The sequence below is a fragment of the Neolamprologus multifasciatus genome, chromosome 6 (genome assembly GCF_963576455.1).
Source record: "Neolamprologus multifasciatus chromosome 6, fNeoMul1.2, whole genome shotgun sequence".
Lineage (NCBI taxonomy): Eukaryota > Metazoa > Chordata > Actinopteri > Cichliformes > Cichlidae > Neolamprologus > Neolamprologus multifasciatus.
This window is the reverse complement of record NC_140444.1, coordinates 30,420,648-30,439,398: the sequence shown is the minus strand read 5'-3', so window position 1 is coordinate 30,439,398 and position 18,751 is coordinate 30,420,648. Positions and strand designations below refer to the sequence as shown.

The window sequence follows — 18,751 nt, the reverse complement described above, 5'->3', positions numbered from 1 at the left end:
GTATGCATTTGTGTTACAAGTGTGAAAGTGGGCATCTACAAAAAGAAAAACAGCATTTCTTATGGTTTCAGTCTGTCAAGTCACGTCAAGTCAAGTTTGTTTGTATTGTCCAATATCCTATTCAGTGTCTCAGCGGGCTTTACAGGCTCACAGCAACAACAGCTCAGATCCAGAGCTTTCGAAGAGACAAGGAAATAAAAAAAAGCAAAAAAAAAAAAAAAACCCCAAAAACTGTGAGCACACAAAAAATGGAAACTGCTTGAGAGGAAATTCGAAAATATATTCTCTCCTCTCTGCTGGGAGTATCAAATAACCTCAGATGTGTCGATGATGGAGCAAGACATGGTCTATAACTCCAATGTTTCCACTAGCCTTTAGGTTTGTATAAACTTGTGGAGTAGTTTGTGTAGCGTTCTCAGGCAGTGGGTAGGAGGAGCACAGCACTGAGTGAAAAAGCTATATGAAATACACAAGTGTTGGATGTTTTCAAAACCACAGAGACCAAATTCAAGCTAATACTGGATGTTTTCACCATTCGAAGTGGAATCCTCGTGTTTTTATCAAAACATCTTAAAAATATATAAAGTAGGATAGTTAAAATAATTCAGCAATGCATAACTTGTGAGGTTTTCGAGACAGGTATAGCTGAAGAAGTCAAACATCAAAAAAGACACATGAATGTATGGGCGCACTGTAGTCATAAAGGGATGGACATGGTCAGGAACATTACTCAGGTAGGCTGTGGTTTTTAAATGATGTCTTGCACCGAGGAAATATCCCCAGCACCATTACAACGCCAGCCTGAAATACTGATAGTTTTGATTTTTGAAACCAAATTCTAATACTACCATCACAACTTCAGCAGAAACTGAGACATCACATCAGGTTTTTCCGATCTTCTATTATCCACCTTTGGTCTCAATTTCTTGTTCTTAGCTGTCAGGAGAGGAATCCAGTGTGGTCTTCTGCTGTACCACAACACAAGGAGGTCTGACATCGTACATTCGGTAACGTGTGGTTATTTGAGCTACTTTTGCCTTCATATCAGTTCAAAAAAGCCTGGCCATTCTTCTCTGACATCAACAAGACATTTTCTCTCAGAGAACTGCTGCTCACTGGATAGTTTCTCTTCTTTTAACCACACTCTGTAAACCCTGCTGATGGTTTTTATGGGAAAACGCAGTAGTCCAGCCTGTTAGCCTGCCTGCAGTTTGTGTAGGCAGGCTAAAAAAAAGCTAAAGCTGCAACCTACTTTCACCCAAGGTCCTCTTTTTTCATGTGGCAGTTTAATCGTACCATGTCATGTAGGTTGTCATTGGTGCATACTGTGCTTTGTGCAGGGGTCTCTTTAGCCAAGACATCATTAAAGTTAAATGGATCAATAAAATGAAGGACTATTTCCTTAATCAGATCCACTATGACAGTCTTGGATGGCTGAAACAACTTCTCAGTTTTCAGCCACTGTGTTAAATAGTTTATGGTTATGATTTGTACTTTTTCAAGTTAATTAGTAATACCCATATGGCTGGAAGGGAAGCCAGCTTGATAAGTGGGTGTCCAATTTAAGTGTCTGTTTTGGTAAATTTGTGAAACACGGCCACAAGTGAACTTCAACCAGAAACAAAAGAAAACTAGTTTTTTGAAATAAACAGTTTTGGGGCATTCGATTCATGAATAATGCGTAAACACAGTGTGTACGTGTAAAAGTAACGCAAGCCCCACTATTTGTTGTTTCTGAATTTATTAGTGTAACTGGATGCCATACTATTTGATGGTAAGGCTGCTGTTCACAGCTGCAGGTTTTTAGGAGTCCTGTGATCAAACATGTTTTTGCTTAATTGATCCCGTGTTTCCATGACTTGTCCTTGTTCCTGTTTTCGATTTTTAAAAATCTTCTTTGTTCAATTTAGCACTCCAGCTATTTACAAGCTTTGTGAAGTCATCCAGTTGGCAATCACAGCAGAGGCTAAACCATACAAACCCTTTGTCAATTAGCACGCTGCAACACCGGGGGGAAATACCAGCGCTTGGCAGGCAAATGTGTGTTTGGTGTGTGTGCGTGTGTTTATTAATGTGTCTGTTTTGTGTGAATTACTAAGTGACTGAGTGAACGAGTGGGCAGACTAAGTGTTTGAAGGAGGTCAGAGGTCGTGTGTGTATGTTTATGTCAATTTGGGTGGATAGTACACATGCATATGTGTGTGTAGGCAGCAAATGCTGCCGGAAAATGCGTGTGTGTTTCCGAGTGTGCGCCGAGACAAACTAAATATCACTCCTTGTATAATCCTTTAATTTCCCAGAGCGTTGTGCATTTTATCCAGTTTTTGTAGCCAGCTTGAGGACACACAGAAGTGTGCTGAGAGTCTATGTGAGGGAGTGTGCGTGTACGTGTGTGTGTATGCGTGCGTGTGTGCGCGTGCACTATGTGTCGGACAGCCGAACCAAAGAAAAGAAAGAGAAACATGAGCACGGCGTTGATATCTGTCAGCTGCTGGCAGTTTATACTGCATGTTGGAAGTGTGACATGCTCTGTATTGAGGCATATGCAGGGTGTTAAATGTGTGAGTGAAGGCAGTGTAAGGTGTATATGATTTATAATGGCTATCTGCGCTCAGCCTATGATTTTCTCCTTCTGTCTGTCGCTTTTTCTGTTTCCCGGGCATTGTGTTGTGATATGACATGTTGTCTTCTAGCTTCTGCAGATTGGTTTTGTTTGAGGAGCCTTGCACAAAATGTTAAGAGTCGGCTCTTTATTTCAGCTCGTCTTGGGCGGTAAAAACATGCTGTTCAGAGTCATGAGTGCTAAAAAGGGAGCTGTCCGGTCTCGGGCTACAACTGATGATTGTTTTTCTTTAGAGTGAATCTTCCAATTATTTTCGATTGATGTTTATGAAACCACAAACAAGGACGTTAAAAAAGTTCATCACCTTTTTTTTCCAAAGGGACCAACAAAAAGAAGTAATTCTTCCACTGGAGAAGCTCGAATCAGGAGTGTATGTTTGTTAATAAGAATGACTTGTGATTAACTTGTCATTGACCCACTAATGGATTAAATGACTGTATAACTGATTTGAGATTTTTGGGTTACGTTGCTGTGCAAAAGTCTTGAGCCAACCCACATATCTTCATATTGTGCTTACTTTTATATTATACTTAATTTTCAAAGTTTTGCTTTGGTACCTGGCTGCTTGTTCGATCATTTGCAGTTCAATCCTTTTCATTTTTTCATTTTTTCAGAGGAGTGTTTTTTAGTTTAACTATTTAACACTGATCTATGGCTCATTCAAGAATAAGGAAAGCACCTAACTCAAGAGATAAACCAGACAACTGAGCAAAGAACCAATTTTATTACTAGCAGCCTGTCACAAAAACTAACTTTTAGCATTGCTTTAGCTGAAGCTATGAAAAATGTCAAAGATGCCCCAGATTAACAGGCATAAAATAGTATTAATAGACCAATGAGGTGATTTTCAAAGAGCTATTAGCTGAAACTGGACAAGTAGAGGACAAATGAAGAAGGTCTTAAAAATTGTTGTCAGCAGATTAAATCTTTAAAGTCATGTCCTTAAGAAAGAGAAAAAAAACCCCAACAAATATCTGACACAGACCCTGAGAGATGCATCTGGCTCTCAAGCTGATCACTGAAGCCTCATCAAATACAGGAAACAAAGCCATTTTTAAGGAAGTGCTGAAATTATGCCAAATTATACAGAAACTGAACTGAAAATCTGGGGCAACAGATCTTGGAGAGGGATGAATCAAAAAATAGAATTTTTGGTCAATATGTAAGTAGAGGGTCAGGAGAGAGGCGGAGCAGTGAGTGAAGGTAACAGCTGGGAAAAAGGGAGAAATGCTTAGTTATGCCATATCAGACAAGAACTGGACAGAAAATCATTTATGGAGCGACGAATCCAAACATGTAAGATTGTTCAAATCAGCAATATGTATGAAGGAGGTCAAGCAAAACTGAGGGAATTATGAACACAGGAAAGTACCGTCAAATTTTGATCCACTGTGTAATACCATCAGGAAAATGGGCAACAGCTTCATTTTTAAGCATGACAATGATCCCAGACACACTGTCAGTGCAGTAAAAACATACCTGGATAGAAAGGGAAGAGAACAAAAAGCAGCCAGCATCCAAAGAAGAGCTTTGAATGTCCTTCAAGAAGCCTGGAGAGCTATTCCTGAAGACCACTTAAAGAAATGACTAAGAGAGTTCGGGCTGTGCTGAAGAATAAAGGTGATCACACCAAATATTGACTTTCAAACTTGTTAGAAATGTACAAGCTCTGTTTGTGCCTCAGATACTGTATTTCCATGTATGTTTGCATGCTTTAATAAATCACTCTACCTATTGTCAATTTTTATATACAATATAAAGAAATGAGGGGTGATTAAAAACATCTGGACAACAGCCAGTAGTAGATCCAGTAACTGATGGCAACACGAAACAAACGGCAACACGAAAGTAATTTTGTATTACCGCAAATGCTTAATTAAAGCCCAGATTGCTGCATAACATTTTCTGTTGTGTCAAGCATTAAATAAAAAGGTTGTAACTACAGTCATGTGTCTAAAATATTGTTAAAAACCATTTGAAGCTGACAGGAGATTCAGCTGCTTCTGTGCAAGAATGACAAAATCCACCTACCAGCACTTCCAAAGTGCACTAATTAACGCATCAGATCTTATTTGTTTTAATTGTTCAGAAACCAAAGTGTACAAACACCTCGCAACCACACTGTGATAACAAGATCCCTCCGAATTTTAAAGTACAACGAGTCGTGAGCTTCACGTGTGCTCGCGGCTCGATTTTGTTTCTTCTGGACAAAATAAGGCTCGTTTTCCCCATTTTTCTGGTAATGGCTTCATATACCTTACAGATATGAGAATGATACTGATCCTCTCATCTATGAAAGCAATTAAGTGCATTTTCCAAAGTGTCAAATTATTCCCTCAAGCAATCGCAACTTATATTTAATCTCTACCATCAGTTTGACTTTGGAAGTAATGCATAGTTAAACACTTTAAACATTTCTTTAATCTTTAAAAGTAAGGCAACTTTATCTTTTACTTTTCTTCAAAGTTTTTTTCTTTTTAAGGGAACTGAAAACACACGCTTAGCATGAAATGCTTCACAGGGCAGGCGACGTCCTGAGATGGTGAAAACAGTGTGAAAAGAAATTAAGAAAGGCAAAAGCAAAGAAAAATCTTTGTGAATGCATCACAATGGCTCAGTGTTAGATGCACTCCCATCCTTATTTCTCCATCCCCTTAGATCTCCCACAGACATCTATTACCATGACAACACCGAGAATCCTGGGTAACGACAAACAAGCGACGCCGTCAACCGCTCAGGACTGTTCAAGTGTTCAAGTGCTTCAGAGCTGCAGCAGGCGATGCTTCGCTCTGTGACACAGGGAAACTTAACCTTTCTCTTTTAATGACTTGTCGGTTTAAGCGACAGCAGAAATGTGTTTAAATCAGCTCGATTTAACAGCATAATCTCACGACATGCCCCTTTTCTATGAGGCCTTCCTCCCTCGGGGACTTTTTGGGAACAGTTCCCATCAGCATTACACAGGTGCGCTGCACCAGATGCCAAGATGCTACAAGTGAGAGTAAAGTTGTTTGGCCCATAAGTCACTGATTCAATCAAAAACAAACAAACATCTGAAATCATATTAGGAGTGAAAGGTCAGGGCTGTCCTTAAACTGCAGTTAAAATAATCTCATCACAAAGTCCATCCACTTCCTGTTCTGGGCATTCAGTCATTTTACAAGCAGGGCTGGTTCTTGCCTTGGTGACATCACCCACTGGTCTCTCAAGTCCCAGTGGATGCATCAGAGGCAACTGCGTGCAGACGGAAGTACACAGGGCATCAAACCACTGAATTGGCAGACAACCCACTCTTCCGGGAGTGGAGCTATTTGCCCGTCACTGCCATGAGTGGGATTTAACATCATTGTAAAGCTGTTGCTACGAGAGGCATATTTTCAACCCCCAGCACCTGCTTTCTTTTGGCGCCACTAATCCACAACTACTGAGCTGAGCGTTGGAAAAACCCTAATGTCAAAGTTTGTTTTAGTGCCTTCTGTCTAGAATTTCACAATACAAGTTAGAGAAATATAGCACCATATCAGTGTCAGGATCCCGTCTGCCTGCTCTTCTTCATGTCCTCTGGTTAGAGTGGCACTGTAGCCTACAGTACAGTTAACCAGGCAGTGTCACCTAGCAACAAGTGTGTACATGCTCATGCTTTTATATGAAACATGTTTGCAGCTCGGTTTTTATCATTTTGTTTCTTCTTATTATTATTAGACGTTATGTGTAACATATCAGGAAACAATTAGAATTAGAAGTGATGCATATTTATAGTTTGTGATGGATCGTTGATCTGGTCATGGTGTACCCAGGCTTTTGCCCTTCGACAGCTGGGACAGGCTACAGCCCCCTCACCACCAACCCGCTGCCATTTTCACAGTAGGCCTCTATTCAAAGCTGAGGACATGAAGAACAGCAGGCAGGTGGTTTGAAAGTAGGTGCCAGTTCAGAATCGCCTGCTTCCCAATGAAAGCTGAGCCGGGTCCTGTGTTTAAAAATATATTTAAAAAAACAGGAATATAACTAGTTAACACTCATTAAATTTGCACTGAATAATCAAGACTGTGATTGTGAGCCACTGCCACTCCTGTGTGCTGAGGCTGCCTTCCTCATGAATATTTCTGACATCAAAAAGCACAGCAGGCTTATTTAAAAGCATTTCAGCGTCTCAAAAAACCAGCAGCGCTCCAGAGATTTATTTAGATGTTCTTTCTAAAAGGCCTAAAATGTACATATTTAGTAAGGCAAAGAGTAACTGCAGAGAGCGAGGATGGTGCTCAGATTTTATCTCCACCGTACACACAAAAATAAAGATGCTGTTTTAGCTGAGCTTCCTGATAAAATCAGAGTAGCATATCATAGAGCGTGAGGCACACACACACACACACACACACACACACACACACACACACACACACACACACTGGTGCACACGCACGGCAGCTGCATGGTGATGTCAGGAACAAAGTCACATCATCTTGGAGAGAAAACAGGCCAGAATCTCATCACAGCTTCCTGAAATGAGATTACCACCACAGCCTTGCTTTTATATAGAAGTCAATATATCATTCATTCCTCTCTGCCTCCTTCCCCTACAAATTGCATTAAATCCCACATGCGTCCCTTAGAATCAAGACCGGATTTCTGGGTGGGGTGTTCAAGCAAGAGCTGGAGAGAGAAAGAAGGGAGAGCGCGAGTGAGAGAAAGAGAGACGCGAGTGGCGGGGACTTTAGAGAGCAGAGCCTCTTTGTGCGTCACTCAGAGCGAGCTCAGTCAAGGACACATTGAGACGTGTAAACTGAAAATATCACACACGGGAGGTTGTATCTGTTGTGTGTCTGCGTCTGTATGCGTGTCACACGGAGTTGGATGCACCATTATGTCTTTGAACACACGGGCTGAACGCAGTTAGGCTTTTGTGAGCAAAGCTGCTGCTCTCATGCCTGCACTCACACTGGCTGCTGCTACAGGATACAACCAAAAGTATGTGGACATGTTTCAGTTATTTGCAGGTGGCGCAATATTTGGAACTGAGGTGACAAGATCCCCTGCTATTGCTTGCACTGGCAATAAGTCATTGCACATTCAAATATACACATGTACATTTGCATCTGGAAACTCACTCAAGAGCACAGCGTTTTATTTGCCTCTAACGTAAACTCTGAGCCATAATCATAAAAGATCAAAAAATCGACATCGATGAAATGTAGGGCAAACGGAAGACAAGGATCTTTGCATCAGAGATGAGATGTAGTTGGGAGTCATGCTTACTAGATGCACAGCCACCCCTCATTTCTTTATATTTTGCTAAGACAATAGGACATTTATTGAAATGTGCAAACTTATAATGAAAATACAGTTTATATGAAAACAAAAGGAGTATTTAAAATTCTAATGAGTTTATTCTTCAATACAGCCTGAAGGCAGCTTTCTTGTCATTTCTTTAAACAGTCTTCAGGAATATTTCTCCAGGCTTCTTGAAGGACATTCAAAGCTCTTCTTTGGATGTTGGCTGCCTTTTGTTCTCTTCTCTGTCAATATGATCCCATACTGCTTCAGTAATGTTGAGGTCCAGTCCTCTGGGGAGCCAAATCCATGACTGATAATTTTCCACTGTGTGTTTTTCTATCCAGGTATGTTTTTTTTCCTGGTATTACACAGTGAATCAAAATTTGATGATACTTTCACTGTGTTCATAATTCCCTCAGTTTTGCCTGACCTCCTTCATACATATTGCTGATTTGAACAAACTTAAACATTCAGATTCATCCCTCCATAAATGATTCGCAGTCCAGTTCTTGTCTCATATGTCATAACTAAGCATTTCTCTCTGTTTCCCGTCCTTAAGAATGATTTCTTGACAACCACCCCTCCACTGAGACCATTTCTGATGAAGCTTCTGTAAACAGCAGACGGATCAAGTGAAGGGCCAGATGCTGCTGCTGGCGAAGCTGCTGAAGTTACTGTTAATCTGCTGTAGATATATTTTGTTCTTTTTTTGTCCTTCACATGTTTGGTTTTTGGCAAGTTTCTAGCAAATAGCTCTCTGGGAATCACCTCGCTAGCAAAATGCTATTTTATGTCTGTTAATCTGTGTTATTGGCATTTTTAGTAGATTCTACTAAATAAATGGGAACAAATTATATGTTTTTTGGAACAGGCTGCAAGGTACAATTTAAAACTGGTTCTTTGCTAAGTGGTTTGCTTTGTGTAGACACAATACTGGATCATGAGGACTGAACTGAAAATAAGTGAAAAGCAGCCGACGTCGAAAGAAAAACTTATATTGCTCGTTTAAAAATACAAGCATGCCTGGCTCTTTGTAAGCATAATATAAGGATATGTGGTCTGGCTCAAGACTTTTGCACAATAAAACCAACCAAAAATCTGTGCACTACAATCTAATGTATATACAATTGGGAGCTTTCACTGTAAATTTGTTTTCTGAGCTCTAGTTTTAGTGAGGAAACACTGTTTCCTGTGTGACTACAGCGCTTTGGAAGATACTCATTACTACACTCGTGATTGCGCCAAGTTGTACTGTTGAGGCGGGATTTTCTGGAATATGTCCCCATCTCTAATAATAGAATTAGAATAGAAAGATCTCCATTTGGACAGTGTAAACAGGAGGAACACATTGTGCACAGCGTACATACAAGCATGTGAGGCATGCTTGTATGTAATAAACAGTTTCAGTTTATTGAAAAATCTCCAAAGTAGACTGGCCTGTTTCCTCTTCATCAGTCTACTAAGGCTCTTATACCTGAATAAAAGCTAATCCCTGCAGCCATAATTCATTATCTTGTGGACAACATACAAAGCAGTGATCTGTCCACATATTTCTGGTCACATGGTACATTTTATTCCTCTCTTTTTTTTTCTGGGCAAAATTAGGCCACAGATTAAAGTCAAATATGATTTTCATAGGAAATAAAGCACAGAAGAGCAACCCCCACAACTATACAGACACACAGCTCATTGCTTCCAGCCACCGAGAACATTTCCCCACAGGAAGAAAAAGTCCACTGTCCTTACACTGTACCTCATCACAGAGCAGTGTGACTCACCCACCCTTCTCTTCCCTCTCTCGTCTACAGTTGCCAACTCAGCTATTTAGCTCACGCCTGCCCTCTCTGACCATGCACGGCCTCACTCCTCTCTTCTCCTCTCTTCTCTCTCTCCGCTGGTTTTTTGCAGCACTACAACTCTTAGCGAAACTGCTCACGCACACGAACACATACGTGCCCCACCGCCTGCACTGCATTGCACCGCGCTGCACACATGCACGCACGCACACACACACACACACACGCACGCATTTCAGGCACTTTATATAGTTAAGATGCAAATGTAACATAAAGGAGTGTCTCGATCAGCAAAAGGTCCCGCAGCCAATCACAGTAATGAGATCCTTGGGGATGCGTGTGTTTAGGTGTTTAGTTGCGTACGACTGCGCTTTACCATGTGTGTTTGTGCGCTCATGTGTGCCCTGTCTGTTTGAATGGGGCGCTCTGTAATGGCTGAACAGTTGACTACTGTCACTCTGTCCACGTTTTCTACAATTAGAACTGAGTGGCTGTCAGAATATTTGGCTCCTCTTCCTCCATCCTCAAAGCCCTTTGATGTGTGAAGCCAGCAGCTGTGTATCAACGGGCCTCTTGCCAATCAGAATTCAAGTAGGACTCCTTATATTTTAGCCTAATGGTGCAAAACACTGGACTCTTTAATTTAAGTGACATGATCATTTTGCATTTGAGGACGATAACGTGGAACAGAAAGTGAACTCCATTGTGCTTTTTGAAGACTCTCAGTACATGCATCACATCTAGAGCTAACACACACACACACAAATATATGCAGCGATCTGAAAGCTGGGACCTCTCTGTATGTGTATACAGAAGCAATACAATAGTAATTTCTGCATGCTGCCACCAAAGTTACTGTAAATTAATATCTGGGCCCTAAATTAATAAAAATTAACTGGCAAAGCATCAAAGTGCAAGTGTGGAAAACATCCACAAGAATAAACTGAGCTTAGCTTGATACACTGGGCGAGTTAATGAACTATGGCTCATGATTAAATTAAGATGCGATTCACACAAGAGAACTGACAGGTCTTTAAATTTGTTGATTTGCAGTTAACACATTCTGTTGGGAAGTGTAAGGTTGCTGGTTCGATTCCAGCTGGAGAAACAAACCGTCCTTTTGGGTTTCATCAGCGTCTGCCAAATCAAACCAGCTTACCCGCTGTGGCAAAACCCTTGTGTCAAGGGAGCAGCTGAAAGTAGCTTTGATGATTTAAGTAAAGGAAAACTTGAGCTGGAACAATGTCACATTCCTTCAAATAACACTTCGCTGTGATGTTTTTCTAGCTTAAAAAGGAAACGCACAAGGTCATCAACAAATTAGTGATTAGCTTGTAAGACAAGATGCACTTCACGTAGGTGCCTGATTCCCTGATTGATTGAAGACAATGGTCACATATTTCCTCCTCTATTTCCTCCGGAGCAATCAGGACCTCCAGCTAAGTTGGCTCTCCACTCTAACACGGTTGTAAGTGAAAGAGTTTGCCGTGACTTCCCAGTGAAATGGATGAAGAATTTAAACATGAAAAACAAAGAAAATGAAAACAAATCTGATAACATTTTACACAATGTAGTGTGTTAAGACACCTCAGACCTACTTTGGTATATTTCCAGAGTGAGGGAGGGAACTCTAAATTATTACTTGCTGTTTATTATATATTATGTCACAAACAAGTGCCTGGTAAAGCCCACCAAGCAAGCTGTAAGCTGGCATTGCCAGGCGATGAGTTCTGTTTTATAATAGATGTCGGGAAGAAATTCATGTGCTTTGTATTCACATAACAGCCCGTTATCTTGTGCCAAATTTAAGTCTCCCAGAAACATCTACTATTTGTTTGGATATGTTTTCTGCTTGGCTCGAAGACTTGACGGCTGAAAAACACACAATAATAATATCTGTTCAACCAGAATGCTGCGATAAATAATGATGTTAATGGTTTCCAGTGAGCTGCTGATACAGTCAGATTTCTGCAAGGGGCTCCAAAAAGCTAAACAAAGAATTAGTTTGATCATTTTACCTTGTTGATACTTAATATACGCACACACAGAGATACACATATTTTATTCACATATTCACATACATATTTTTCTTCTTTATAGCTTTTCAATAGACTTTGCCTCTTCATTAGGTACACTTTGCTAGCACCAGATTCGACCTCCTTTTGCCTTCAGAACGTTCTTGATTCTTGATGGCATAGATTAAACAAGGTGCTGGAGATTTGACATGATGACATTACAGCTGCTGAAGATCTTTGAGCTGTGCATCCATCATGTGGATTCCCATCCGTAGTAGAATGGGACCATAAGGCCATTTGAGTACAGTCAACTCATTGCAATGTTCAAGAAACTAGTTTGAGAGGATGTGAGCTTTGCGACATGGTGTGTTATCCTGCTATTTCCTGTTCTTAAATGACAAGCCTGGCACCCGGTGTGGTCTTCTGCTGCTGTAGTCCATCTTGTGTGTTCAGATGCTCTTCTGCATACCTCAGTTGTAATGAGGGGTTACTTCAATTGCCGCTGCCTTCCTATCAGCTCAAATCGGTCTGGCCATTCTCCTCTGAGCTCTGACTTTAACAACGCTTTTTAGTTTTATGTTTGTCTCATAACATCTAGTTTTATTCAACCTTGTGTTCAGACAAGCTTGTCGTTAAACATGATCACTGAAGGTAATTTTAACCATGATGTTGGTGTTCCTCAAGAGCAGGTCACTCATTATAAGTTTCCCATTATATTAATGATGACTGCATTTAATCATCAGTAATTGTGCCATTTGAGTCTGAAAAGAAGATTTGAGAAGATGCAGTTACATTCATCATGCCTGCCTATAATTACAGTGACATGCTGTTTTTGTGCAAATAAGAAAAAAAAGCACAACCAGAGAAAAAGAAATTAATAACTGTTTGCACTGACTTAAGAAGCACTTTAAATATCAACATACTGTGCACATAGAATTAAATCAAATATTTAAATTTTAAGTTTATCAACTTCCGGGACCGATCTTTGGGTTTTTTCTCCACTGGTAGAAAACATCCTCACTGAGTCCCTCAGTCTCCTGAATGAGCCATCCCGGGTCATCTGCTGATAGTCATGGGCTGATGACTGTGCTGCACACTGTTTGTCAGCACTCTAGCCGTTCCTCCCTATTTGCCAGAGAGAACACATGACTTGACCTTAAGCCTCGGACCTGGCGAAGTGTCCTTAAGCAAGACAATGAATCACTCCTGGTTCTAAATGAGGCTGCTGGTGTGTATAGCTGGAGGGCAGCGGGAAAGAGAAACTCCCCAGAGGGATAAACAGAGTGTCACATCATTGCTAATTATCAGTGGCCCTGATGTAGTGATGATGAACACCTGATTTAATTATCATTGAAGAGTCTTTTTCTTATCAGGCTTATCACAGCGCCGAGGTGCCGGGGTGCAGAAAATTAGGAAGTAGATTTCAGGGAGCGCTATTTCCCCGCTTAACCTGAAATGATCGCTGTTTAAAAGATATCTTCTCAGATGTGCGTGTTGGAACTAACAAAACAAAGTCACAAAATGAGCAGTTCTGATAAATATCGAGGCGATACTGGCAGTCTGTGTGTCCATAATTAATGAAGTAGCAGTGCTCTGAGAGAGGGGACATAGGGGTCGAGCTTAGAAAGACTGGCATTGCCATAGGAACGAGCTGCACCCACGCACTCACGGAGCAAAGGCAGGGAGAGTCACAGAGAGGCAGAGAGAACAAGGGAGAGTGTAAAAAGAGAAAGACTGAGCAAGAGAGTGATGTCTTTGATGTGACTATCAGCCTCAGGTCTCTAATCTCTGGCTTCTAAATATTTTTGTGCTAATGTGATGAGATTTACCCCCTTCTTTAAACTCCCCTTCCTCCATTTACATGTTCTTTGCATCCATGACAGATGTCTTCGGGCAGAGTGAAGATGGAAGTTTAGTGGGAGATGGAGAGCATCCGGGGCAGTTCTGAAACAGTAAATGATGTCAGTCAGTCAGTCCACCTGTGTGGAGGAGGAAGAGATAATACTCCCAGGGTGCCTGAAGCTTGAAGAAGCCTTCAGGGGAAGTAAGGCTGCACTGTAGGATTTCATATGCGCCGGACATGTGGGGGCCCATGTGTCAAATCTTATCAGGCTGGCCAGAGTGTCTGAGCAGCCGCTCGAGTTTTTACGCGTGGTAGCCCTGTCTGTCACATGCGGGAGCTCTTTAGAAATACTGTGGCATCGCTTGCCTTGGCTGCATTGATCTCTCTCATCTATCTCACAGCAAGGCCATCAAAAACCCCCTTTATTAAATCCAGGCTTCCATCAATTACTAATTAGGCTTGGGTCGCAAAACGACTTTGTTTCTCTAATGGCTTTATCGGCTTGTTTCCATACTGTAGACACAGCAGTCATGTTTTAGCTGTAACAGGCGTGTAGATGGACGTGCTGCTGTAAAATACAGAACACACATGCACTGCAGGTTTGCTGAAGTTCAAAAGCAGACAAGATGTGTCTGTATGAGCAAGATACGAAGAGTTAAGTGTTGAAAGTGATGGTATATGTTATACCGTTTCGCCTTTCTCTATTTTCTCACTCCTCGATCACTATATTTCTTTATTCTCTTGTCACTTTTTAAAATAACACCACGAATTCTGCTTCCGTCTCAAGCATCAGCCTCTGTCATTAAACCATTTACACCTCTCTGTAATCATGCATCAAAGCGCTATCCACAAAATCATCCTTATTACATTACGGGAAAAAAATGTGATGAATATAATCTTTCCCTTATATCTGACAATTTAAACAATTAAAGGCATACGCTTAAAGTTAAGGGTCTTCCTCATTATTAACTTTTATTTAACAATGTCCAAATAAAGCTGAAGAAAATGGTAGAGTTACACGATGTAAAACGTTTGCACAAACTTCAGTCCTCGATGAAAGGCTGAAACTTTCTAAAACTCCATAAATGCCAGCTCAAATCAGATTCACGATTTTAAAAATGTTTGGTTAAAATTTAACCACAACTGCAGTTGCTGTGTAAATGAACTCACACTCTAAATGTTGCATAAGGTGATTATTCTTGCTATTTTAGGTCTTTACTCACCATCAGGGAACGATGTCAGTCAAGGACCTTGTGGTAAAAAATTAGCCACATATACAGGACACTGGTGATGCTTTTTCTCTGCAGTTGTTCTTTTCAGTTAAATAAATTATATTGAAAACAAGAACGAGAAGCACTCAGAGAGCCAAAAACTAAACCACAGTAGCTCACTCTCTGGGCAGTCTTTAATTTGAATAATAACTTGAGCTTATTATATAATATTATATTATACTACAGTATTTCTAACTAACAAGGCAGCTCGTTCTCATTCTTCCTACTTTCTTTAAAGATATAAACGACTTTTGGTTGAGCTTGAAAGAATGGCAGATCTGAGGTCAGAGGTCAAATGTGATATGGTATTTGGATGCAAACTATAACATGATATTTAGATTTTCTCCATGTAGCTCTATTATTTCCTAAATGTTTCCTAAAAAGGCAGGAGAATTCTGCACAGCGTTTTAAAGATGAAATTTAATGAAAGTTTGACCTTATTTGATGTTAAAGAAGCAGTCAGAGGTCCAAAGTAAGGTGATATTTAGAATTCAAATATATTGTTCCCTATATGCCTAAATACCGTGAATACAAACAATGGTAGTAAGAAACATAGTTTTAAATTGTTTGGTATAGCGTAATTATTACTTTGACTTTCAGATCAATTAGTTGACCTTGAAGGTGAGGTCAGAGGTCAACTGAAAGACAATATCATAACATTCATATAAGAAACTTTCCACATGCTAACAATACACAGCACACCTATAAGAATCACAGTTTCTAAATTATAAGACTTTGTGTCAATTTTTCACCAATGAATTAGTAAGTCGACCGTGAAGATTTTAACAAACTGTTAACACGACCTCATCTACACCCAGTTTTATTAGAATTCATTCAAAATTATTCGAGTGGTCGTTTTTATAGCCTGAAAGAAAAGCAAACCTCCTCAGCGGAGGTAAAGTTAGTTAAACTAATTTATCACATTAATGAATATATGTAATGCCAGTTGACAGCTGGTTCGAAGATGTTATGCAGCCAGCTGCCGATAGGCAGACAGTACAACTCCCCGTGACTGCAAGTTAGAAATTAGCAAGGTGAGAAAGACGACAGCCTAAGACGCAGTGCAGTTGTGCCGTACTTTGACATAGGAAATGCAGAGTTGTGCCAATACATGCTATGTCACAATAAACAACAATGTATCAATGCCTAACTAATTATAAAACCATTAGATTATTGAAGAATTTGAGTATGTTGAGTAGAGTTACATCAAAAAAAGTTGTTTCTTCTCTGAATGTTAGACATGTATTTTAAGGTGTTAAAGCTGATTTTTTTAATTCCCCAGGAACATCCTTTTGTTATGTTACTGTTCCTGTAATCCCAATCATCTGTTTCATCTTATTTCTTTGGATTCCTCTCTTACATAATTTCTTGTATCTCATCTCATTATTCCCTTTTATTTACTCCATTTCTCTCTCTCATCATTTCATCATTTATTGATGGTAGCTCATTTAATTCCTGCAGTAATTTTTGCCCAACTTCTCGGATCTCATTTTGCTGTCACTCTCATTTTCCGTCTTTGTCTAAACCTGCCTTCAATTGAATATTTTTGTTAGTTTCCTTCCAACTCATCATTTTTATCTACCCTTTCCTTTTCTAAATGTAAAATCTATTTAATAAAAAAATTGAACTGAATCTCATTTCTCTCACTTGTGTCGATTTTTTAATGTAACGTCTTCGTTGTAATTTAGCTCTTAAATCTAATTTTATTCTCTAATTTTACTATCTCATGTGGCTGCTTATGCCTTACTAAATGTTATCTAATTTCTCAGCGATTCTCTTTGTTGTAATATTTCTTAAATGTGATCAAATTAGCTCATCTCTAAAAGCAAGGAATTCTTCATTCCTTTACTTATGTAGTCTTTTCTCATTTCTTTTTAAAAATCTTTATAAACCGTTAATTCGTAAAATGAATTTGCAAAAAAGACCTTAAACTTAGAAACTTGTAAGTCACTGAAGAAACTGTAATGAGGAAGAGAAATAAGAGAGTGCAAAGAGGTCAGGGGAGATGATAAAGAGGAAGTCGGGTGTCATTCTGACGCTCGCTATGATGGGACCATCTGTTATAGGCACCTATCACCAGGCTCGCCCGCAGCTCATTGTCATCACCACGGCCTGATGGATTGGCTCATGTGGTGTGTATATGTGTCAAGTCCGAGTCAACACCAAAGTGACTGCGCGATATTTTGCTTGAGACAAGGAACAAAGTGCTTCCAGACAGTTTTATCATTAGATAATTGTGCATATGTTGTTGGCACCGCACTACACACATATGCTTCAGGGCAGAGTCGGCTATCATTCCTTCATTCCTTTGTTCTTCCTCCCTCTTGTAAATTCCTTTCCTTTCCTTTCCTTGATCCCTTTTTTATCATCCCCGTTGTCTTTGGTGAATGAACTTTTCTCCCTGAAGTTTCTTGCTCACTCCTCTTTGTTATTCTGTCTAGTTATTTCTGACAGGAGCTTTTTGAAGTCCTTCTCCCCTGAGGTTGACAAAAAGACCAAAAAAAAAAAAATCTTTTGGAAAAAGATGTGGGTCATTCTGTTGTCAAAAAAGCAAAACACAAAAACTTCATATTATATTATATTTGTCTCATAAAAAACAGGGTCTCTCTCTTCTCTCAGGTGGTATCACATTAGATTTTCTCATGACAGATTGATGTTTGGAGTCAATTTACCAAAAACCCGACTCCCTCTGTTGTTTGTTGTTCGGTGAAACACAGTAAGTTCAAGTTGCTCTCGCTCATTAATATTTCTTTTTCACTTTCGCTTATGCCTCCCAAATCTTTCCCATTTATCAAACTAGAGTATTTCAACTGCTTTACCTTTCTCCCTCCCTCTCTCTCTCTTTCTCTCTGCGTTGAGTCCTACCTTCCTAAAAGTGATCTATACCACCAGAAGGGTAATTTGCTTTAGCTCAGATCCCAGATGAAAGCCATTTTTCACCCAAAAGAGTCAGGACGCATACATATTCAAGTGCTAAGAGCAATATATTTCACAGAAAGGCGGCGAAGAACAGGAGGAATAGTAAAGACCAACGAGGGAAGGACTGAGAAAAACTTGCAGTTTGCAAAGAATGTGCTTCTGAGTATCGGGGACACTCTGTTCCACTCTTATTTTCCTGACATCAAACAAAATACATGCTATTGTTTTTGTGTTTTGCCGCTGATCAGAAGTTGTTCATTAACCAAAGAATGCATTTGTGCAGAGAGAATAATGAGGAAGAAAAATGCTTACACTTGCATTTTTTTAACGATGCACCATTTCAGAGTTGAAGTCTAGAAGGTAAAGTGTAGGGCGGCTGTTGTTTGATCCAGTCAGAAATGGACCTGACTGAAAAAGAGGTACCATAAGCCTTATGTCTGCATACTGGCTCTCATTTCACAGTCCACTTCAGTAATGTATGTGCAGTCACAGTAAGGTCCAAATCATCCCGCAGCCCAGGGAGTGGCTGCTTTACTGCTTTGGCGAGCATGAGTTATTATAGCCTCTTCTCTTCCAGCACCAGTATTGGCACTCTAGAGTGATGTTAGGCCAAATGACTTTACATATTTAATGCATCGCCACAGGCTCAAAGGCAACAGGCATCCACTCCTCACATTGTGCACCACTTGTCCCTCATGCCTTCTAACAGCAGACCTAAATGATGCTGCTGGGGGGATTTGTCAATTCCGCCCCGGGCTTATCCACATGCCATTTTTAAAGGCTGCTGTGGTTTCAGGTTTGAATTTGAAAAGAACATTAGCAGATGTGCATGTTCTCCAGCTGAGCGAAATCAAAGTGTTTTTGCTTCTCACGGAGAGTCACGACTGAGCTTTAAGGCACACGCTCCTCGTTCGGCTTTGTGCTTGCTGGAGGAAAAAAAAATAAAAATCTAGATTGTCGTGCCACAAATTGATTAAATTAGATGTTTAGCTCATTTTGTCTTCAAGCTC

The 18,751-nt window shown here is 40.1% G+C and overlaps 1 protein-coding gene and 1 long non-coding RNA gene across 4 annotated transcripts in view; both read left to right on the top strand.

Moving 5' to 3' along the window:
• The window catches only part of LOC146517292 (uncharacterized), a 378,392-nt gene that overhangs the window by 58,014 nt on the left and 301,627 nt on the right, over positions 1-18,751 (top strand). The gene's annotated exons all lie outside the window — the stretch shown is intronic.
• The window catches only part of LOC146517299 (protein ELFN1-like), a 129,866-nt gene that overhangs the window by 7,657 nt on the left and 103,458 nt on the right, over positions 1-18,751 (top strand). The window lies entirely within an intron of this gene.